At 34.6% G+C, this 24,511-nt stretch overlaps 1 protein-coding gene across 1 annotated transcript in view; it reads left to right on the top strand.

Moving 5' to 3' along the window:
• Window positions 1-3,897: 3,897 nt before the first annotated feature.
• The window catches only part of LOC110381885 (uncharacterized), a 34,987-nt gene continuing 14,373 nt past the window's right edge, over window positions 3,898-24,511 (top strand). The window contains exon 1 of the mRNA XM_021342313.3: window positions 3,898-4,143. The gene's annotated coding sequence lies outside the window, so the exon portion shown is untranslated. The remainder of the gene's footprint in view (window positions 4,144-24,511) is intronic.

A 24,511-nucleotide genomic window follows, 5' to 3' on the forward strand; every position in this document is an offset into this window, starting at 1 on the left:
TAACTTAAAATAAAGTAGGTACGTGGTTGACGTAACTTAACTGAATAACAGTCTAACAAGTAACTAAGAACTGGACAAACGATGTGTAAACAGGACCAACTTAATGAAATTATACAATTCGAAGACGCAAGCTTTGTCAGATGTTTTTGTGGAAGGACTTCACAAGGATATATCTTATCCATAAATCTTACAGATTCTTACTGTAACAAATGACAAATCGCTTGATGAATGAATTTATTTGGATAAGAAGAGAATAATGATAGGGTCTCACAGCATCACAGCTAATACAAAACATTATGATTCAGCACCGCCACCAGTAGGTCTCTAAGCAGTTCGAGTTTAAATTACCAATAATGCATACAACATTCATCTCAAAGCTCATTGCTACTAAAGCAACCGAAGTCGCAACCAAGTAAACAAACAATAAACATAGTTACCTAATACAAAATTCTCGAAGCAGAGAATTCTTTGGTAAACAAACCAATATTTACGCACACTTTGCCACTGCGACGTTTCTCAGTGGATGAGCTTTTTGTGAACTACAGCCAACAGTAAGCGCGTTAGTTTAAACGCAAATCTGGTACAAATAAAATATAAACACAGCGAGGGAAAGGAAATCACGGCTTATCTCGTCGCGTTCCCTCGGCGTATGGATTTAAAGGAAATTCTCTATGGTTGTCTGTGTGATAATAGTATTTAGTTGCTGTATTTTTAGCTGGACTTTGAGCTCTGTATCTTTGTACCCTTTGGTCTCTTTTATGCGTATTTACAGACAAAAATAAACATCAACTGTAGGTGTGTGTGTTTGTTGACTTGCTTGGCAAAAATAGAAATGCAGATGCTTACTTTGATTTACAAAGTTAATTCTTTAATGAAAACAATATTACCTGCCAAAACGATACTTGTAATAATGTCACAGCTTAATGAGAGAGACTTGATGATCAGGTAATTACAATTGATAAATGTGTCTGAGTGCCTGTGCGCTATACCTATTATGATATTGTACGTGTGAGGTTATACTTACCTATTGTCGTAGCTTATGTACAAACTCAATTACGTGCCTAAAATAAAATGTATACTTAGGTATTTCCACAGCGGTAAAAAATCTGAAACGGTGAACCTGATCTTATAAACAGAAGGTAAGCAGAGCATTCCGACCTAAGCAATTCAATCCTTGCAAGCCTTTGCCAAAATACCTTAATTATAAAAAATTCCAAGTTTTTCTCATTTCAAAGTTTATTAAAGTATTTTTTGTTAATTAGTGATGAGTGACTATAAGAGTGGGATCAAAAAATTGTTCCTCGTCGCTGCCACTGGTAATTAGATACATACGGTCAAACACATATACTTACATACGATTAAACTGAGAACAGAGACACAGAAGATGAAGCTGTGTGACGTCATCTTATATGTCACCTTTGAGCAGTATCAAGCACACTCGAGCAGTTTCCAATGTATTGGCCGAGCATCTGAGCAATCCCGAATGTCGTCTGTGTGTAATCGAATCACTTCGCTGGAAAATTATGTCTTGTTTTACGAACTTGTGGGTGGATTTTACATGAATGAAAAGGGTAATTTTATTCGCAGTTGCATTATTGTAAAGGAAAAGCGCATGGTATTGGTAAGTAAAGAACACTGATCTAATCATAGTTGTCTATATTCACTGCCTCGTTGGTCTAGTAGTCGCAAGCGCGGCTGCTGTGCTTGAGGTTCGATTCCCGGGTCGAGCCGAAATCGCTTTGTGGGTTTTCTTAAACTTTCACAAAGCAACCCGTAGTCTGGAAGTTGGTGATTGATTCAACCGTGCATTGGAGAGCACGTAAATGTCGGTTCTGCGCCTGATCTCTTTCCGGTCGTGTCGGATTGCCGTCCCATCGGGTTATGAGAGTGCACCTGTGTCTGCGTAAATGCTCGTGCACTATGATATGTCCTGCGCAGCTGGCTGATCTTCTTAAAATGAGAACAGCCGCCGTGGCCGAAATCAGCTGTGGACGCCATTATATTCACTGCCGTTTTCCGTGGTTTCACCCGAGTCCCGGAAAAACTACTTCTCACATCCGGACAAAATATAGCCAATGTTACTCGGGGATACTTACTCTAGTTTCCTAACAGTTTCAATCGATATAACCCGATTTTTCAAATCGGTTCAATCGTTTCGGAGCCATCGACAGTACAAACAAACAAACATAAGAAATCTTCTTCTATATAGACTAAAGTTTAACATACTCGTATAACAATATAGAAACAATAATAATAGAGTTACTTTGTTCCGCCGTTTAGGGAAAGTCGTTCTTAAACTACTTTTATCGATATTCAGTACATAATTGACAAAGTTCTGTAACCATTAACACAATTCCGCAACTTCACACATTCCGAGATAAATATGTAGTAGGTAAAGAATAAATAGGCTACTACATACTAAGATCACAAGCACACTGCAAAATTTTAGTCGGACGATAAGTTTATTAGGGCTCCTAAATGAGAATGAAAAGAATGGCAGCAAGCACATTCAAAGATCAAGTATTAAGCCGGTATCAGACTGACTGAAACCTTTGATTGACATCAAGATTTTCTTTAAAAATACATAGACACATACATATCTGCCAATCATCGTAAAGAAAGACATGAAAATCTGCGAACTCGAAAAGGAAGATGTTCAGGATAGAGCGAAGTGGAAAAAGAAGATACGGAAAGCGGACCCCGTCACAAGACGGGATAAACGCTAAGAAGAAGATCGTGTCAACTGTCAGCCGACGTTTAGTTTCCAGTGTACGGGTTCTCTTAATGTACGAATAATTTATGATGGAGAATCTGCGATTTGTGGAGTGCTTATCTAATATCTTTTTTTGGGAAATGTGAGATAAGTATACAAACATATGAATGGATGTTTACGCTTGCGTAGGGCCACTAAATAGACTACCGCGGGAATATAAAACGCAATATTATGTGTGTAAATAACAGGTATATAGGTACATACTATTTCCATACAAAGTACGGTATACTTATTTAAGATGTCTGTTTCCTACAGATTTATCTACGACCTACATCATTCAACTCAAAAGAACCTGCACCTGGAAATGGATATTTAGTAATATAGTCGTTTTAACGGACAGAACGTATATTTTGCTACATTTATTTATTTCAAAAAACACCTTATATTTATCTCTACACAATTTATACCTAATACGATAGCTAAGCACTAGATACGTACTATTTAAAAACTAAATTATTTAAAAACATGGAATTACATCAAAGTATTTAAATAAAGACTGTTCTGAAAAAATATCAATCGCTTTTTATTGCTTCAAAATTCTGTAAAACATTTAATCTATTCTCCGATTTGCAATACTCGATTTTAAAATAAAATCAGCACAAACGGTTCATATTTCAATAATGTAACTTTTAATTAACATGTGAAACTTTCAGTTTTTTTCTCTATAACAGTTTATTAAATGCTCAATCAGTACCTACCTAGTGCGCTGAAGCGAGCTCCGAGTTCCGCGAAACTGAACATTTGTTGGTATATTCATTTCGGTTTCTGCTTACTGAAAAAAGAACTTTCATATTCCAATAGTCTGCTTGAAATATATTCATTATGAATGTTTAATTATTATTCACCTGTAAAAGTAGGTTGTATTAGTAATGCAATTGTTTTTTTTTAACGATAATGAATCATACTAAAATGCTCAAAGGGCAAGTTAAATTATTAGTCACAAATAATTCTTTAGATCGATTTCGAGAAATGTAAACATTCACAAAACCGATAACAAAACTATTGACTACTGACTCATTTTAGTTACTTAATAATTCCAAAAAGCCATCAAATATAGTTCTTACTCACCAAAACGTAGAAAGTGCGTGCGAAGTTGTACGAAGTTCTCGCTGGGCGGGCTTAGGGCGGGCGGCAGATAGACGCGAACCGCCGCCCGAGGCACACAGCGCTCGCAACATGTGAACCGACCACGCGACCCAACAAAATGTCCAACTTACGATAACAAACTTCTCTAATCGTGAGGCTGCAAAGCAATACCACTCTTATTACTCATTATAATAGAGTTTAAAGTAGTTTTTAAAAGCACCAGTATTATTACGTGTTAGTAAATATCGATATAGTTGTTGTTGTGCTTATTGTCTACTATAAAGGTAAGTTTGTTTTATTAACTTAAAGTTAATTTTATATTAAAGTTTTGCATATTCGAAGGCCCTCGGATTTGTTTCTGACTACAGCTACAAAAGTTTTTGAAATATCTTTTTGAAAGTCTCATTAATTCTAAAATAAATTAAAGAGGACATTTTATTTTCTTAACTTTTACTGCTTGTTATTAAAATTATTATTTAAGAACTTTGCACTCGCGTCAAAGTTATAAAAAGTTATTTTACAGTAATCGCTCATTAAATTAACATGCAAACCATATAACAATAAAAATAATAACCAATATTTTACTCTTCAGTCAACTTTAATGCCAGTACAAAATATACCTACCCCACATAGTACCGAGTTAATGTACCTACATAGATAAATTAAAGAAATATTTAATTTTAACTCAATTAGGAAGTAGGTACCTTAGACCCTACATAAAATGCTTTGGATTACCTTAAAACTACTATATTTCCTCGATATCTTAAAAAATACCAATTTCCACCTCCTTCTTAGAAATTTTGAGTCACAGTTAATATTAAAATAGTTTTTCAGAATTAAATTATATTAATTATTTTCGTTAATTAATTAATTTACTTACTTTTTACGATCAGCCACTGAAAACTTCTAAATTATTGCAGGTAAAAAAATACTCAAATATTATTTTTACTTTAAAAAAGTTTACTAACCAGTTTAGTTTAACGTAACGTAACCTTAAATTTTAATATTTTTTAATTCAATATATTTTTCTCTTCTTTAGTTCTCCGTCGCTACACAACACTACAACCCTACAATTTACTTCCTTTCCTACTATATCAACTATCATATTAATTATGGTATCACCCTGTTAATTAACAGTAATAAACAGGTATAATAAACGTTCTAACTCTTTCGCAGAATGATGAGAACCTTGGATTAGATCCATTCGAATTAAATCGTGTCAAGGCTTATGGTATCGTTCAGGCAGCCCCGACATACGCAACTGCTGATTTATTAGGTACAGAGAAAAATGGCTTTCCGGACTTATGAGTTTAAATAAATCATATGAATTAAGCGACAAAAAACACGAAATTATTTATGGAAGCCTACTGTCGAATCGAATCGAAATAAATAAATAAAATATCGAAGTTAGAAGTAGAGTCTACTGTCTATTTTTTTTATTTTTTTTTTAATCTTGTTTCACAAAGGTAGCCATCTTATGTGCTAAGCCCCACAAAACCGTTGTAATGGTTTGACTGTGGGTGTAATAGAAAGACACTCATAAATAGACACTCTAAAAAGTGAGTGTGAAGAGTGATATCACTTCTATTACTCAATATGAAACTCAAAGTTGCCTATTAATAATGTTTGTTAGTAAATTACAAGTCCGTAATTAATTAATACAATTGTGTGTACGTTTGTCAGTCTCGAGCCGCCACCATTGCCAAACAAATTCGAGTTGAATCAACAATCAATAATATTGACTGATAAATTGAAAAGTTAGTTGTAGGCAGTTCCAAGTAAAACCTCCGTCGGATTGTATTTTTTTTTTTTTGTAGAAGCTAACTTGCGCGCTTATGTGCTAAGTTAGCCTTATTACGTTAGACAAGGTAATTAAAAACATAAATATAAAACAACAACTTGAAAATAAATACCCAGACCTACATCCCGCCAAAATAGTGCACAATCGTAAAAAATAATTCACAAAAAATTGCATGAAGACTAGTTTAATTCTTTTTTTTTTGGTAGAAGCTAACGCGTTGATGCGCTAAGTTCGCCTTATAAGTTTGACAATATAATAAAAACAACTACTTGAAAATAAATACCCAGACCTACATCCCGCCAAAATATTGCGCAATCGTAAAAAATAACTCACAAAATATTGCTTGAAGACTCCAAATATTACGAAAATTGTGTTTACACAATAATAAACAGTTTGCCATCATATTTCATTCCCCACTTCATTAATCATTGTGTTCCTATTAGGAAGAGTTTTATAAAAATAAGGCTCTAGTTTGAGTCTAACGTGTTGCCATTCTTCATTCGGCCGAACATTCATCACTGTCAGCAATCGTTAAATTAGCAACAAAACAGTTATGTGGATGCAATGAGGGAGGGCCCACAATGGTTTTATCTAATCTCTAATCTACAGATAATAACAACTTGAATAGAAAGTACTTATGTTTTTTATACACTAAATAATATGTGCTACGGCTAAAAATACAAAACATACAAACTTACATACGACATAATTTAAAGTGTCCCGACATTATTTATACTTTTTAGGCGAATACTAGGCAGCTAACATGATTTTCATCGCCATTTTGAAAATGTAATATAAAGTGCATTTAAAAATTACTACGGGATACATGCACATGATCAAGATCAAATAAAACAGAAACTGCTTTAAATCTTTAGAGTACCCGCACTTTAGGTGGCAAACATAAAAAAAAATACCAATAAAAGTTTTCACTTGATCTGATACCGACTTAATATCTGCCCATTTTAATCTGTGTTCTACCATCCCTCTCCATACTGATTTATGAACGCAAACAAATTATCGGCCAAATAAAAGTTAGCGGCATGAATTTACTACGTATTTATTGTATTTTGTTTTTAATATACTACAATAAGCATTATATACCGACCATAAAAGCAATATCTTGTACGTAATATAATGTTTATCATTAAACCGCTTTTATTACACAAAATTTTAGGGTTAGGTGAAAATGGTGTAATTATAGCGAACTTATCGGTTATTGAAATCGTGCTGGAGTTAAACTGCTGCCTAAGATTAACATTGCTAACAATTCATATACTAAATAGGTGTGATTTAATATGTAATTTGGAAGGAAAATACATTTTTTGTCCCATTCATTGATAAATTACAAGTTATAACTTGCGTAACACAGTAAGAACCTATTACTTTAAGGAAATGTAACAAGTATTTTGCAAACAATAATTTGTGAATATTAATTTGAAATTAATTAATCAATTGGTCTATGACATCGCTCATATAGATATAATTCTTGAATTATAAAGTTATCTCACTAACATAATACGATAGTCGATATCGTAAGGCAAGCCACTAGTATGGATTAGAACAATAACTATAAATGTATTTAACCTATTAGTTAATGAAACTATTTTTCCAATATCTATATTTAGATACAATCCCGGAAACTTAAAATTATATAAGTGTAGCTCCATTAGTTACCGGGTGCTGATCTGAAAAAACCGTGTTAAGTTTTTCTTGTCCAAAGTATACAACGGAACCCTTCATGCGCCAAGTCCAACAGGCACTTGGCCGGTTTTTATCGAATTTGTTTATCCATAATCGATATTTGTAAAACTACCGTATAAAATGTAACTTGTCAAAGTTTATATTATTGTATTTACTTACACATTTAATCAATCCACAACTACAAATAAACAAGGAAAAATGACACCTTAGCATCAAAACATTCCATATTCTTTGAAAAAAGTATAAAATCAATGTTTTATTGTGTCTCTTTACAACAAGCCTAAATTATCCTAAAAGCTTTCCGAAATACCGATGAAAGATTATAATGCATGGCTTGGCCGACATCTAATTAAAGCTGTATTGGGTATCTTTAACTAATTTTATCCGAAAGAGGTAGACATTGAAGTGTTCGGTAAATATAGAAGATCCTATCTTACTCGCAGGTAATCTGTGTGAAAATCCATATTCATTCAGGAGATTTTCAATTAAAAATAACAAACGGACAAAAAACACTAACAGAATATCATCTCACTGTGTTTTCATAAAACTTCGTCTGTCAGTGATGGCGACCACTCGGCACTCGGTTGAAACACTCGATTTTTCCACCTAAAATAATCGATATGGAGTCTGATTGGCGTATCTTTCCAATTTAAATCGATATGCTCTTAAACTTTGGCAGCATCATTACGATCCCTAGTATACGAGTGTTGGTACGTTGGTACTTGGTTGTCAAAACGAAATTGGGAATCTAACGTTCGATTTGAAGCAAAATCAAGTTTGAAATTGAATTAGCTGGGATTGGCTGGATGGGCTCGGTTTAGGTGTTGTCTAGTTTTATTTATGTATGACTCGGAAAACGATGACACTCATTTATAGCAAGAGATAGATATTGTGATAGATTATCCATACCTATTTATTTCTCGAGAAGGCAAGAGTCCAGTTTTTTACTCACACGATTTTGTCACTTTAGTTTAACGAAAAGCATAAATACATCCTCTAATTGAGCTTAACACCAAAGGCTCAATGACAAAAACATAGAACACAGAATTGTAACCAAAAAAGAAAGAACTTTAACCCTAAAAATACTCCACCATTTACACCGCTTTTATAGAGCGGTGTAATGCTCCGAGTTATAATTCCAAGTAGCTATATAACACTTCGTTTAACGTGAAATTACCTGTAGCTGTAAAATGAAGCTTCAAACGAGTGCCTCACTGACGTCCATCAACGGTAAATGAGATAGCGCTAGGAATCCTCCGGAAATTCCTGGACCAGTAATTAGTGACGACTGAACGGTGATGACTGGTGCAAATTGATCCTACTTTTATTCATTAGCTCTTAAGATATCGGTGCTTATTAAGGCTGGTTTACGTGAGCGCTTTTTTAGTACAAATCATACTAGTAGTTTGGACAGTGTTCTGTGGACTGTAGGTCCTTATTGGTCGGATATAATAGTGCTATTGGCTTATTTACAATAACTGATTTTAGATAAGATAATAATTTCAAAATACCTTTTTTTTTACCCGAGATTCGGCTTCCTGTAGCCGGATGGCGACAAAAATATTATCCGACGTCCATCTCCCGCGTCTAAATATTATAGGGGAGGCCTATATATATATATTTTCAGCTTAAACGGTTAAGCCATTCTTGAGTTATAAGTAGTGTTACCAATACTTTCTTTTATAAATGTAGGATATATGGATGAAATATCGCATTGAAACAATGTTTGAGTCGATTCCATCAAACCTTTTCTGTGTTTTGTAAGTTAACTCCGGTTAACCCAATTCTTGTGTAATAAATAGCCAGAAGCAAAGTCCCGAAAAAATAGATTTACGAATCATAAACTCCAGATTTTTGTGGAACTGAATATAGGCAAAGTTTTCCAAACTCCGACCAAACAATAATACCACTGTCACAGGCTGGCCAAAGTACCTACTCTTTTTTCTTTACAACTTAACTTCCCACAACGGTCGACAATACTTATAACCTGCGTAGCGTGTTTCCCTCAAAACTTTAGCTCCCCTGAAATCGTAATTCCTATAATATTTCATTTTATTTAAATTGTTACTTATAAAGAATTTTCTCATTACTTTTAAACTATTTATAAATGGAACTTGTACAAAATATTCCGCCCCATCCAAGTGCCGTCTTACTGCAATTTTAATTTAATCAAAAAATATTTCTTGTGGACTTTTTATGCAATCCTCCTATATTGGTCATGTAAAATTTACGTACACATAAATTAAAATATTTTAAGGTACCTTTAATTTATTATACAGAGGGATCAGAAATAATTATCCCATCACATTGTCACTCTCCGAATTCCTTCTAAAAATAGAGTGCTAAATATAGAACAACTTTCGGATGTACAACAAATTAACATATTATGCTCGAAGTATCCATATACCTTTTGAGCATATGATTTGGCGTCTACGTACGTGCCTAATTAGCTTATATAAAAGGTGTCTCATTATTCCCTTAACTTTTACTTTGGATCAAATAAATACACTTTATTCTAAATACGCGAAGTTTCGATTCGGAAGTAATTAGCAACTTTTCCGTCAATAAAAACTCCGTAATGTTAATCCAGATAAGCAATAACAGTTGAATCAATATGCTATGAAAATTAATTGCTAAGGAAACGATTGATATATCCAATACATAGATATTGTATCACCAATATTATAGCAATAGGCTCTTAATCGCCACATAAAATCGGCAAGACGCCAGTAGGCCGACCCCTTCGGGCGTCGTCGGCATAAAAGACAATATACACTTGCTTTTATCCCGACAAATTGCGCCATTTTTATGAAACCATTAACTTGACATCAGTCAAAGCTTTTATGTTTAGTCATACAAGTTTTTTTTGTAACATAATGATGCTCATATTCTTCACAAGAGTGCTATAAAAAAGTGTGAAGGTTTTATTGTTTTATTTTGTAATTTGTAACAGTTTATTTAGGTTAGAGCGTAGTCTACCTACGTAATTTTAATGCGATTCTGGTGTAAAAAAAGATTTAGATAAAAACATTAATTTACAGGAGAACATTTTGGCATGTATAAAAGAATTTCCACTTTTATACATGCCAAAATTTTAATTACTTGAATACCATCCCTCGCAAAAAATAACAACGCTTGACATAACGTGGAGGGGCCACCTAGGATTGGGTGCATATTTCACTAGATTGTAGAATTCCTAGGAAAACTATCCTAACTGTAATTTTACCTTAACTACATCATACCTAGCTAGCTGTAAGTAAAAGGACTGGTTTCAGTTTAATTTAGAAGCTTTAACTATTTTAACTTTATATCTTGAGGGGAATAAATAGCAACCTAAGATACCTCATGACATATTTATTATTAGAATATTAGAATATCGAGATAGATTTTAAACCTGAAGTATTGCTATATTGAACTCATAAGCTTAACAAAAGCTACATAAATGTCAATTGAGGCTGAATTGAACTGTAGCTTAGATAAGATGGCAATATAATGTATTGTGCTTGCAATATTGCACGGCGATGTGGTCCTGCGTATTTTTATTAAATACGGGCTGTTTCCCACATATCCCTCAATGTTACTCTGGGATAGTTTAACTAACCAAACAGTGAAATTATTTTGCAAATAAGTTCTGTACTTTCGGAACCTTTTAGAGTGCAAACAACCAAACAAAAAAATGTTTCCTCTATATCATATCGTATGGACTTAGCCTTGAAAAAAAAAACAATATAACTACTAACTTTGTAATTTTTAAAAGTCTATGTAACCAAAACGTGAAAAAGTGCAACGCACTATCCAACGCAGTATGCAAGTTCGAATTCTTACTTCAATTTTTACAAAACATAACAAGATCTTATACATCCTCCTTTACCAGAGACCCGACTTTATTGTACCTTCTTTTAGTTTACGGTTAACTTGCACAAAAGGCATATTTATAGGTCAGAAATCTAAACATGTTTGAAAGAGGAACAATAAACAAATAAAGGATAGTTTTGAATAAAACTATTGACCTAACAATGTTAAATTCGATAGTAATTTATATTCGTTTTAAAATAAGTAAGTAAAATTAATATTAATGTACAAATTCCAATTAGTTAATTAATTAATCTTAACATACAAAAGGCCAACGCGTTACGCCAGCAAAACAATCATTTGCGGTGAAGACACATTTGATATTTCAGAACGGAAATGTCAGGAAATTATAGCCTTTTTTTCAACTATAGCGATCTATTTATACTTATTGCTTATAGGGCACCTAAATGTCGGCGTTATTATTGATTAATATCTACTGGTTTAAAACTAACCCTGCATGCAACCATTGTATCGATTTTTCTTCTATTGTTATGGTGTCGCTTTGTCATTCTGCGATTGTTTTCAGTTAAATTGTAAAAGCAATATTAGTGTTGATTTCTTGATAAAGCCTTATTACTACTTTATCTTGTCTAGCAAAGAAAACTGATTAGTAACTGATTATTTCTTTGATTGACGTAAATTAATTGCTAATTAGATTTCGCTCGTGAGTTCCTCCACGTCCAGAGAAAGTAGCGTAACTCAGTGTAAGAATCTCCATGCCTTTCATCAACGGCCCAGGAGTTTTACCCTGAAAGCTTAACAAACAAACTCCCTTTCTTTTTTCTTACTTATTATTATAATCCACTAACAGATTTAGCAGAAATTATTACCCAATGAAACATAAGCTAACTTGTGCCACAGATTTAAAATGTTTTTGGTCGGAAATCCTACGCGCGCCGGTCGACTGATCATAATTTGTGACCGCTGTTTGACGACAAGTTATAATAAAAAATATCGCTTTTCTATAAAACGACGTCCGGAGCGGGGGCTAGAAATGATTTCAGTAATTTTTATTGTTATTTCTTTGGCCATTAAACGTCCCTTTGTGCGCGAATGAACAAGAAACCCATAAAAGTGAAGCTCTTGAGAAAAGAAGCAAGAACTGCTTCCTCGTTGTGTAGCAAACTTGTGAAATGTTTACACGTGCATAATGTTAAAAGATATTTGTCGTTAGTGTTGTTTTATTACCAAATAATATATACCTACTGATTGAGTAGTTTGATTGCTTGAACGTGCTAATCAGAAATCAGAAAGTAACTGATACGACCGAAAACCTTTCAGTTTTCAGGTATCGAGGAAAGTTTTATGCTAGCGAAATCTTGTTTATATAATTAAGTATAAAGAAGTTAAAAGTAATTGTAAGTATAAATTCCCGAAGATGTATTTTTCCATGTTTTCGACATACGCTAGTGGAGCAACCCACGTCTTTGAACCTTTGTCTGTTTAAATCCTAGAAATTCAAATGTTACCTCCTACGGCCTTGTGTCTTGTCTTGTCTTACCTATGTGAAACATACAAACATACTCTTTTCTTAGAATCGGTCTATTCATATCCCAGACATCGTCATTTATAAGATAAGCCTATCAACAGTACATAGCGCGATCCATACTTCAAGATAAAAGAGTTACTTGAACAAACGACATCACGTCTACATATATTCCCAGAAGGAGTTACCTTGGAATACCTAGTAAACCTACATTTTCTTGTTGTAAATCACACAAATCCAATCTACAGTCTTATGTTACTGAAAATGGAATAGATGACTATTTTCTAGTCACCACGCTAGTTATAACATAGGGAAACACGCAGTTGTTAGGTAATTTTCGCTAAGGGTTAGTCTCGGTGTTTAATGTTCATCAAAGGAACGTTGGATAGCAGTACGCTGGCATCGTCGTCTAGTTTTTCAGCTGATAGTTTGCTGGACAAAGGCTTGCCCAAAGGTTCGCCACTTTACCGCGGTTTTGCAGATAAGATGAAAAATTAGGGCCCTATTTATTAACTTCATAACGATAACTCAACAGCAATGGTCATTTTGCAACGCAATAATCAGAAATGCGGAGTTCCAGAAGCCTTAACAGAGTCATAGACAAATAAATTAATTACACGAACCTATATAGTACACAGAAGGACGTCCAAAGAGTATGGTACAAATAGCCTCAACTTCATGACATCCCACAATTTACGGGGAACCCTAATTCGGCATTCATTTGTCCCAGTCGCAAGCAGGCGGGAGATTACGCTCAAGTCTTGACTGTCTGACCCACCTGTACATGTCATAACGTACTTTACGACTTTAATTTATTATTATTAAAACTCCCACTAGTCTACCGCTTGGATGACATTAAGAAGTTAATTTTAAAAGTACTTTGTATCTATTTTAATGTTAGTTATGCTGCCAACTTCACGTTTGTTTTCGTGCAAGTTTAAGGTTTGATTCCTCGGCTTCAAAAGGCGTGTGTGGTGTCTGTTGGCCGAATTCTCAACCATCCTTTCATTGTGTTCCTAATTGTTTTGAAAGTAGCTCTTGCATAATATTAAGTTCTTTTTGTACTTACAAATTCTCTTCAGCTACTACTTACAGCGTGTGCCTTAAAAGTACAATACAAATTGATTGAATATAAATACCTATTACTGCACGAAGATATTATTCTGAAGTTACTCAGACTAAAATAACTAAAATTCTCTGAAGTTCGACTTCCGTCAGTCGGACTTCAGGATTTTGTTTATTTTCGATCATTTTGGTACTTAAATAACAAAATTTTCCAACTGAAATGACTCTTAACCTCCGTTAAAAGAGAAGCTAAAGTTTGAGACTTTATCAGAGTTTTGAATGTTCTAATGCGTAGGTATTTCACTTATAAATAGAGGTCGTATTTAAGTTTGAGTAAATAAAAAATATCTACTATTTTGAAATGAAACAACGAAAAATATGATTTTGTGTAAATGGTTAGGGCACAGGCCCTTAAAAAAAAGGAAACGAAGGCATTCTCATTACAGACATGATGTTCTTTTGTTACGTGCATTTGTGCACATAGTAGTGTACCTATGTCTCCAAGGTGAGCACAGAGCGCGAGTTACTAAAGGTGGTGACAAAAATTCCTGCAAGAGCATGCGATGACCTAAAAACAAGCCAACGTTTTACCAGCCGAAAAGTCAAAAAAGAACTATGCTGTAACTTTTTACATTTCAACGAATCTGATTATCCTCATATATCAACAACTAGGCCCAATTTCTCTAGAGTCCGTCCAATTTAGTTCGGGGCAATTAATTACAATATAAAATATTGCTCAGCAAAACCATCACTAAAGAGAGTCTAGAATAATGTATTAATAATAATAAGATTATGAAGGAAACATGAACATAAACGTCTGCTAGGAACAATACCTAAGCCTTTCCCACGACGACTCGTGCGGTTGATAACGATCTATATGTTTATCTTTGATTTTTATTCTATTTTTCTTTTAATTCTTGATGAGATTAATAACGTACTTTATAGAATGTCATTTACTAATGAATTATTAAACGCCCTTTCGTATTCGCATGGATGTTAATGTAAAAAACAGTAAGATAGTTTGTGGTAAAATCAGTGGTACCTATGACAAAGCTCTTATTTTATTAAGAGCACATATTGTCGTTACTAGTCATGAATAACTTACTAACTACTAAGTTACTCTTATCTTTGCGTAGACAATGCTTAATAAATACTATGTCGATATTTCCAACAATATGTTCATATCACAGTTCACAGTACATACACTACACAAACTCTGACTCAATCGTAAAGGAACAGTAATTCATTATTTTAATTTATTATTATAACTATACATCATCATCATCATCATCTCAGCCATAGGACGTCCACTGCTGAACATAGGCCTCCCCCATAGATCTCCACAGATACCTGTTGGAGGCGACCTGCATCCAGCGTCTTCTATACATAATTATTTTTTATTGTTTAGCCAGAATTTATAAATAGGCCAAGTTGCTATTTGTGAACCCGTGTTTCCAGTATTTTAATAAACAATCTTAATAATATTCCACCTACTCAAAAATAAATATCTTCGCCTCTGAAATAACTTTAGTTAAAAGCAAAAATACGTTAATTGAATGCTTAATTGAACCACACCTGTGCTTAAGACAATTAGATTTTGAGAATTGTGGAATACTAAGAAAAAAAATCGAAGGAAAATTAAATAATTGAATTATTATCTAAAGTCTGTGCAAGACTAATGAAATCAGGCTGTACGAGACTTTCGAACGAAAGACTTATCTTCTTTGATTCCACTCTTATCTGAAGCTTTTAATTAATTGCACTGATTGCTAATTAATTTTATTGCAGAATTAATTTTAGACGCCTTAACTAAAGTGCTAGTTTGATGTTCAGATATTTAAATCGGAGGACAGCGTTTACTGAACTTTTATATTTTAAAATTCAGAAATTGTATTGGATACCTATGATAAATTTTAAAAAGTTACCTTACCTGTAGGTAATCAAAAAAAGGCTTTTTTTAGTGATATTGTGGAAAAAGAGTGATATTGAACCTAAATAGGTACTTCATAATGAAAATAATTTTTACAGTAAGTAGGTACTTAGCTACATCATCATCTTCCGAGCCTTTTTTCTCAACTACGTTAGGTTCCAGTCTAAACGGATGTAGCTACGTACCAGTGTGTACCAGTGTTTAGCTACATATATTTACTTAATTTTACAATATTACTTAACCTTAAAAATAATCCTTCTTAGCACCATACAATATATACCTGTACCTATCTATATCTTCCAGCGACAATATTAGCTCACATGTTCGCGTCCTTCTTTCGTTTGAAGTAAGCCAGCAAGGTTTACAAGCTATAAAACTGTAGAAGGCAGTAACACGTACTACGCGTCGCCACTTTACGATGGAATGATAAGTCGACGATAAATTACTGATTCCCTACTTAAAACCAAACCTGCACACTGGAGACTGAAATATCGGCCGATACTTAGTTGGCGAGTGAAGGTAAACGAGTCATTTCCAAGACAAATGTAAAAAAAATCGTCAAAAATATTACACTAGCTAGGTACAGTTTTAGTAGTGTCCCTCAAACTAGGCTATGGCTGTAACTTGGGGACCTGAGTTGGTACATTCAGGTTTAGTCTTAAACATAATGTACCTAATGGCTATTCCTAAATACCTACTTGACGACCATTAGACAATGGCATGCAATGAAACTTAAGGCGTGAGCAGGGCCGGGACGTGACTGCCTCGTTCGTGATTACCTACACGTGAGTGCCACATCCCCGTCCCGTCCGTAAAAAAACCCGTCACATATGCAGCGACCTTAAGTCGGTCTGACCTAATCCTACTAGGTAATGCGCACACATTCCTCTTCATACTGATTATGTACTCAAACTATCGGCCGACCAAGAGTTGGCGGCGTGCATGGGCTCTTTTTCTTTACCTGAAGTGTTAGATATAAGTGAATGGTTCCACGTAGGCATGCCAAACGTTTGTGTGGTGAATGGCATTTCATTAAATATTTACGCCTATGAGATGGGATGGTCCTTTCACGATATAGTTGGGGAATTTTAGGAGTATGTGTATATAAGTGTGTATGCTTAAGGGTAGACCAATTGCCTATTTTTACGTTAAATATACCAAGGTTGCGACAATTAACGTTGGTAATACAATATATTTATTGTATCTGTAAATGGTGCTTAGGTTCCTAGCCGTATTTAGGCCTCCATATTTTTCTGTATAGGTAATTACTTTTTAACTTATTTACTTTATTAAATAAATTACGTTTTTTTTAATTTTACTCAGTCTAAAATTAACTTTCAAATGAAAAATTGAATAAAATTCTACCAAAATAAAACATAAAAATGTTTTTCGGTGAAACTTTTAAGTAAATGTAAGAAATAATTCAACAGTTGGTGAATTCTCATACATTTTTTAAAACAAGCGCTCTCAATCTTATTTAACGTCAGTTGTACGGCCCACTGCATCAGTTTTAATATTTTTTAAAGAAAAACCATCAGAAATAATAAAAATAAAATTGCATGCTCTTGACATTGTTCTATTAACTGTTAGCAATACGTGCTACATAAAATTGTTTTATCGTATTTTTGCCAGCAATATCGAAGTTCAACACAATATGATTATTCTTGATTATTGCATTGTCATAAAAATGTTCACAGACTTTTTAGAAATGTAAGTATATTATTTGACTTAAGATAAATTACAAGACGCATAACCAACTTATACATGTACTGATCGACTTTCAAATACCTTTTTCTCTCAAGGAGTAAATAAGCAACTTCTACAAATGGCTACGAAGAAACAAAACAATCGCATTAACCAAATAAAATTATAACTAAGTAAGTATCTACCAATAAAATTGCGATAGGTCTATCGAATAGAATGAAACACTAAGGCGAACGTTCCATTGAGAGTGGCTTTATAGAGATGAGAGCTGTAGATATTTCAAAGCCAAGATATTGTTTTAAAAAGTCAGCTTGCTGCGCTCGGCCCACAAATAGGCTAGATTCTACGATGAGATTTGCCAGCGACTGAATTAGCGGGAAGATTGCACCTAACTGCATTTGTTGAGATGATGCCATGCCCGATGTGGCTCTATTTATATTTTTATATTAGGCAACATTTTTTTATGCTATTCGGAGTATCGGCTTTCGATGGATAAGTAGATATGACGTTGTTTAGGTAGGTCTTATTGAATTTAGTTAGTACTAACGTCAAACAATAAGGGATCATGTTTTGGATTCAAAATTACTGTAAATCGTGGCTTATAAGCCCAGTCTAAATCTATAAGAAAAACGAAATATGTATAATTGTATACGTATGTGTAGTTCCTTGCGTGACCTGTAAACAATATTCCGTAGGAAAAGTGTGCCCTAAATATTCGATTCTGTTGTTTGCCAACAAAGTAGCATTATAATGAGCGATCGCTAGTAAAGACATCGACTTGGGTACATTACGACCACTAGTAAAGACTTCGATCAAATGTAATCGACTGTTGTTATCGGTTCATATTAATCGATTAATCGAGTCAGTTCTGATATTTCCTTTGCCTATATATTTTGTATAGAATCTATTTTCAATATTCCAGTTTGAGTTAGTGCTTCAGTAAAATTGTTTGTGGATGGAGCCCAGTCGAGTTGTCGGTCGGATGACCGACATTAAACCGACATTTATTTCATTTGACCGACATCCAATCAAAGCCTTTTATAGAAATATTTTGAGGCTCTATTTGTTAGGTCTTGATATCTATTACCACAGATAACTAAATACTTAGCCATTCCTTCGAATTTTTGACACGAGTTCTACAACTTTTTCGGTTACTCTTTCAAATAGGGTTCCTAATAGGCTAGATACCTGAAATAACAATTTCGGTATATTTCGTTTTACAAGAATTTCAGGTTTACCTATTATTTGAACAAATATTATTTTAACGTGACGTTACATAATGCTGCTTTCTTTCATTACTTTTGTGTTTTTTTTTCTTAAACTAAGTATTAACCAGCAGCCACGCTGAACTTAAACTGATTGAAAAACAATCTAAATTAAAATTTCCTTCAATCTTGTTAAAATCAGATAATTCTTATACGAACACCAGCTAGTTGGTAGCGCAAATAAATCGCGTAGTTCAGTCAGTTGCTGCTGACCCTGTGCGCTCTAATGTGTAATGCAAACGGGCCTTAACTAGCGTAGCATGTAGCAAGTGTGAAATTCTCGTACAGCGATCAATAGTGTACGAGGGCATTAAATTTTTACAGTTGGCCGCGTCGCTGTCCATCGGCGCCCGAGTTTTATTGATTTGACATTACATTCCCCATGAATGAACTAGTTAGTTTAGTAAGATGCCAATCTTCAGTTTGTTGTTTTTCTTCTAGACGTATTGTATCTACGACTTCGACTTCAACTAAAATTTGGTTTTTGGGAAATGCTGTAAAGAGTTTGGGATTATTTATTTTTTACACATTTTTTTAAAAAAGAAGAAGTACCTATATTTTATCTTCTGAGTCCTATTGTTTAAAATTTTCCGTCCTACGCATTCCAGGTTTGTTATTTTATTTAGTTTAGTTTTATTAGTTAGCGGAATAGATGCCTTTTCATCGTATTTCTAAGACGATCTTATCACTTGTGGAAGACATCGTGAATGTTATGATTTAGTATTTCCTGTAAATAGAGGTAGCAAAAATACATTATGAAAGAAGCCTACAGATATTAGATACCTTATATCTTTACTCTTCAATTTCTGAATTATCATATTGACCTTTCTCCACAATTGTGTTAAGGGTTTCAGACCCCGTGTCCAGACCCTTTCGGCTAAATAGAATCTTTGCAAGGAGCGTATGCCGTCTGACCTCTGTGATGAACTTATTAAGGTACCCTATGTTATGGACATACCCACATGCTACAAACTTTTAAAAAAATTGGGCAAAAGATCGAAGAAAGTTCATCAAACTCTTATTTCGTAAAAGTTACTTACTAACAACGCGGGCCGTTATTTCAATAACTTATATTGTTTACATAATGTCTGTTTCATTATAAAATTAACGTACCCAGGTACATCTCTCGCAGTTCCACTAACTTAGCTAGACTTACAGCTATTCCACCTTTTTCAGATAGGTACCCAACTTCAATTTTTGTGGTCTTACTTTATAACTATCTTACTTTGAATATTATTCCCCCCAATACCACATAGGACCCCAAAATACTTGGAGGTTGAATGTTACTTTCTTTTTATTAAGACCACTCTTCAAGAAAACATTCTTAATAACATACATATCGAAACACACACAAACTTAACAAATACATGAAAAAGCCTTTTAAACAAGGGACAAAAATATTATTCTCCTACATAAAAAAGGCGACAAGTCCGACATCAACAACTATCGACCCATAAGCCTAATCTCCCACCTTTATAAACTGTTTATAAAAATTATACATAACCGCATAAGAGGCCAATTAGACAAACATCAACCAGTTGAGCAAGCCGGATTTCGCCCTTCCTTCTCCACAACCGACCATCTGTTTACACTCAACCAAATAATAGAAAAATACAACGAGTATCATAAACCATTATACCTGGCTTTTGTGGATTATTCTAAGGCTTTCGATAGTCTCAATCACTCAGCGATTTTTTCATCTTTACGCTCTCAAGAAGTAAATGAGACCTATGTAAAGCTTCTGGAATTAATCTACAGGGCCAGCACAGCATCCATAAAACTACTTTCCCCTGGTCCATCATTTTCCATAGAAAAAGGCGTGAAACAGGGTGACCCGCTTTCTCCAAATCTTTTCACCTGCACATTGGAGGAGGTATTCAGGAAACTTAGTGTGCCGTGGACATCTAAGGGTATCGTCATCGGGAGCGAAAGGCTGACCAATCTGCGGTTTGCTGACGATATCGTTCTTTTTGCGTCTACATCAGCAGAGCTCCAAGAAATGCTCCAAGACCTGAGCAGGGCAAGCCGAGAGGTTGGACTTCAAATGAACATGAGCAAGACACACACAATGACCAATAGCACCAAACGTAGGGTCGAGGTAGATGGGCAAGCTCTACACTATGTCGACGAGTACATATACTTGGGCCAGTTAGTTTCTTTTGACAACAGGCGGGAAAAGGAGATCGACCGCCGCATAGAGAACGCCTGGAAGAGCTACTGGTCCATGAAGCAGTACATGAAAGGGGACCTTCCCCTTTCACTCAAACGAAAATTAGTCGACATGTGCATCTTGCCCGTCCTAACCTACGGTGCGCAAACATGGTCTCTTACCGAGTGTCAGAAGTCCAAACTCAAGGTTTGCCAAAGAGCAATGGAACGTAGCCTTTTAGGCATTAAACGGACGGATCGCATCCGGAATACCGTTATACGTTCCAGAACAGGAGTTGCTGATGTAGGCCGAAAGGCGGCAACATTGAAGTGGAACTGGGCCGGACACGTTAGCCGTATGCATCCGGAAAGGTGGGCCACTATTGTCACCCAGTGGACACCCCAGGATGGACACCGCAGGCGGGGTAGGCCCCGGAAGAGATGGCATGACGAACTAGACGCCTACTGTCGAGACTGGTGGACTCGGTCGAAGGATCGGGAAGTGTGGAAGCGAGATGGGGAGGCCTTTGCCCAGCAGTGGGACATTATAGGCTAGAAATAATAAATAAATAATAACTTAGACCTAGATCCTCAATTTAATGAGCTTATAATCTTGTTAATATCACAGCATTATATTTTTACACATTTTACTTACATGTTATTGTTACTGTATATCTACTTTTTGGAGCAGCTGTTTGCTTGCCTACATCAATGTCAAACCAGGTTTCATTACATTGTTTCATAAATTACACTAATTATTCAAAACCTTCCCACATATTTTCATTATTAATTTCCCTCACAAAAGCATGAAAAGACAATAGGAAAAACATAGATGAACAATATTTTGTTAGGAATATAATCATATAATTAAAATTGTTTGTATAAAGCCATTATTGTCTTATAATTGTAAGCCATGATTGTCTTTGGTACCTAGAAGATATACTGGGGAGACATAACACCATGCAGACATCGTCGTGATTGACTTAAAGGCTATAGTTATGATTTGCATAATTATGAAATATATTTTATTTTTATGCCATGCTATTTATAGTGCTACACATAGCGCTTTCCATTTTCTAATCAATTTCTAAAATAGGTACCTACGCAAGTTTCAGGACGTACCTAAAACTTATGATTTATATTAATTTTATCTAATTTACAGGTTTGTAAACTAGTCAGATACTCTGTTATGTACAAACAAATGAAATTCAATGTTGAATCTCATCGCAATCTGCTTTCTGGAGTAACATTGCTAAAATATAGCGTCGTTGATTTAATTTACCGACGAATTGACTTTAGCTTTACCTATTTATTTGTCTGTGGAAATCTAAGCATTCTGAAAATTGGTGTCGAATTTACAACAGCTTAGGAATTATAAAGATTTAGAAAACAAACTTAAATGCGTCTACTTATTATTTGATATAGAAGTTTTTTCTTATAAAAAAGGGTTTTGATTCGGGTGTTGATTTTAAAACATTTATCGTAGTACCACATAAAACTTTTAAACACCTGTTGAACACTTGTCTAAAAAAAATACAGAATATACATTGAAATAAGGTCCAATTTACAGCCACACTTTTTTAGACAAATGTTCAACAGATGTTTAACTTTTTGTAGTAAGGCTGTTATTGGCGAAAAACCTTCAACAACATAAGACCGAAATGTGTGCACTTTTCCGATCCATTACCTGACCACGGCCTTAGACAACACTGAAATGACTGCGGAAGGTTTCAGAAACATAATTTATGACTCTTACGTCGCCTTTTACGATTAAGACATAAAGCTGCAACTTAATATGCTAAGCAGGAAATTAATAGACAGTAACTTTGATGTAACATTTTATGACAGACGAAAAGCTTTTCATGAGACACCTACATACAATTACCTCAAGAAAAGAGAAAAAAATTGCAATTTAAATTTTTACGTAAAAGGCTTCATGTCTAATTAATAGTAGCTAGGTACTACATCCATACTTCCATAATTCTATCTGAGTCCCGATTAGCCAGGCGTTCAAAATCGATTGACCATAAGCAAAAGGATCTCTGAAAAACCACGACTAAACATAGCCTGCCATCGATGAACAAATCCAAGACATCATTTAACTCCAGCCAGCAGGTCAACCTACCCGAATCTGTCAAATTTTACCAATGGAAATGCTAACCTTCCGCTATTGTGATAAGGCTGAAAATATGTATATTTGACAGTTCGAGGTAGGTGGATGTGCTGTCGTATGTAGGTACCTCACAGAAGAAATGACATTATTCCCTCCAACTATTGGAGTAATAGCAAAGTTTAATCCATATTAAATTATATTTTTCTTCAAGAGACGTTGACTCTCTACAGCTTATATCTTCGAATCAGATTAAAACTAAAATGAGGTGGTAACTCCTTTGTGTGTACTTACTTTATAATCTGTGGTCGGTCAAGCTAGGATCACAGAATTTATACAACTGGAAACTGGAATAGTAAAAAGTTCGTTGACTTGCATAAAATAAATCTTTTGTAAACAGGTTATGTTAACGTTCGTTTCAAAATACGGAAAGTAAGATTATTTTAAAATAAAGGCGTATTTCCAAACCTTTAGTAGTCAGAGTTTCAAAAGTATTTCAATGTTATAAATACAACATAAACAAATCTCAATATAACTTATTATTCTGAATAAAGAAATAACTCAAATAACTTGGGCGTACCCTTTGAAATTAATATCCAAAATTGGCAAGTACAATATCAAACTTTTCAAAGTGTGCAATAACAATAGATTTTCTCCGGAAATACTTACATAAATAAATTAGCATATTCCGTAGACTGCAGATTGATAGTAGCTCAAACAGCTCATTATAGTAAGTAGGTTGCATACAAAATGGCGGGGTGGTCACTAAACAATATTGTGCCATAGAGCCCACTCAGGTGTGACGTCACAGAACGCTTCACTCAAGACGTTAATCATAGACAAGTCAACGCGAAGTAGGTCGTGAACACATGTCGTCCACACAATGCAGAGTAAAGCCGCCCTAATAGATGGGAGGATCTACCGCCGCGGTAACTAATGACTTGATTAGCACATAAATAATTACACTAATTAACACTCGAAGCGCCCTGACGGAAATTGTTATTTATGCCCTTTGTTTCGTTTCATTTGTGGTCTTATTTTGGCTGTCTCATACACGCAAGTGATTTCTTTTCCCCGAAATAACCGTTTTTTTTTTACTAAGCTAGTATTTCTTATTTCAGTTTTTCTGCCGAGTGCCATGTCTAGCATTTTCGATTCTATAAACAGTTACAGTTGTGAAAAAATATTATTTCTGCTATGTTTTTAATTCGCAGCGAATACGTACCGTTATTCTGGAAAATTTGGATCGCTTTTCTCTTAATTTAGACAGTAAAGATACTTGGTTGTTTCAGTAAGAGGTGCAATTAATTACCACCGAAAATGGTGATCACGAGTGCAAATGTCATCGTATTTGCTCACAGAAGAGCGCATATACTTCTTTGTCAACAGAATGTATACAAAACAATTGAATTTTCCAATATCTACACACACATGTACACATGTTCCCAATAATCATGAGATGTATATAAAAAGGGATAGCCGATGACCTGTTTACTCTCATCTGAAACGCAATTGAGGGTTAATGGCCCGCAGTCTAACCCTTCCGAAAAGTGGGTTTACAGTGCCGAGACTAAAACAATCTCAGTGGTT

Source organism: Helicoverpa armigera, chromosome 5 (assembly GCF_030705265.1).
Source record: "Helicoverpa armigera isolate CAAS_96S chromosome 5, ASM3070526v1, whole genome shotgun sequence".
Taxonomy (NCBI): Eukaryota; Metazoa; Arthropoda; class Insecta; order Lepidoptera; family Noctuidae; genus Helicoverpa; species Helicoverpa armigera.